We start from the raw sequence: 1,470 nt of genomic DNA, 5'->3' as shown, positions 1-1,470 counted from the left end.
TTAAAAGAACCTAACACAATTAAAGGTAATTGTGACAATTATATATCCTCCCGCACTATATGAGTGAAAAATTCTCAAGGGGGACGTTAAACAATATACAATGAATCAATCAACCTCCCGCCTTTCAAGCGGGGGTAAGAAAACTCTTCTAAGTATGTTAATTGTTGATTTATCCAGGTGATATAATTATTCAGGTTTTCCTTGAAATCCCAGCTCTGTCATTTTATGGACTTCGATATTGAACTCTGTTCACAATCTCCATATCCTTCATACACATTCTGTGGAGACGAATAAGATAAAAAAAAATTTCTACAAGTTGGATTATGTATCCATCAATTCAGTTTCACACATATTTTTATACCCCCCGCTTGAATAAGTGTTAATGAATACAACACGTAATAATTATTTAATAGTAAGTTAAATGAACCTTTTTCCTGACGTCATCATACCAGAGTACAGGTGAAAATCAATAATCAATAAGCAAGATATATATAATGGAAAATATGCTAACCTGGCTGCTATTTTTATCTCGTTTTAACCTGATACAGTAACAGATTACTAATAAGAGGTATGAAAAAAAATGATTTGATGGAATATATCTCCAATGCTGCTGATATTAACACTGTAGATAACTATGGGGATGGAGAACACCACACACACAGTAACTTCACAACCTCCTCGGAAGTCATCTACAAGTTTTCGTATACATTTATCCAAATCATCGGCTTCGTTGTTATTTTTGAAAATGTGTTAGCCATTATCATTTTGATTCGATCGAGGAATCTACATTATCAGATCCGTACCTTATCCATCTCTTTGGCATGTACTGATTTTTTTGTGGGAGTTGGTGTTGTTTTACCGTTTGACAATAACACAGGGATTTGCAGAATCCACCAATCGATGATTTTGAGTAGTTTAATTACGTCATTTTTGACCATCAGCGCTATTTCCTCAAACCTCAGCATGTTATTGTTGTTTCCCATGCGATTTCAGAATTTTACAAGTCCACGATTTTACAAAATCGTTTGTACTTTGTTGTGGATTTTTGGCTTTATGTTCGGGTTTTTACATTTAGTTGAAAAAGGATGGGCTTGGGAATGCTACAGACCAATGGTATCCAAAACTATATCCCTTAAAGCACAAACTTCCGGTTTGAGTTTCTTTTTACTTTGGAATATTTTTTCATATGCTTATATATATTATGTTCTTCGCAAAAGTTCAAGACAAATTCGACCAAGAAGTATATCAATGGAATCTGAAATTGGACCAAGAAGTATATCAATGGAATCTGGTGAAAAAACAGGAGAGAGTTCAACAAACAGTCAAACTGACTATATTTGTTTTAGTGTTTATAGTGTGCTATGCTCCTCGTGTGCTTTTGAACATTCTACTTCTAATCCTTGAGGGACAAGCGTTTGAAACCGTAGGACAATACCGTTCTATCGGAAACATTGGAATTTTTTTGAACAG

Source organism: Saccostrea cucullata, unplaced genomic scaffold, assembly GCF_032062105.1.
Source record: "Saccostrea cucullata isolate Sc308-1 unplaced genomic scaffold, CSIRO_AGI_Scuc_v1 ctg7254, whole genome shotgun sequence".
Taxonomy (NCBI): domain Eukaryota; kingdom Metazoa; phylum Mollusca; class Bivalvia; order Ostreida; family Ostreidae; genus Saccostrea; species Saccostrea cuccullata.
The sequence above is the reverse complement of the archived record's forward strand: the minus strand, read 5'-3'. Positions refer to the sequence as shown.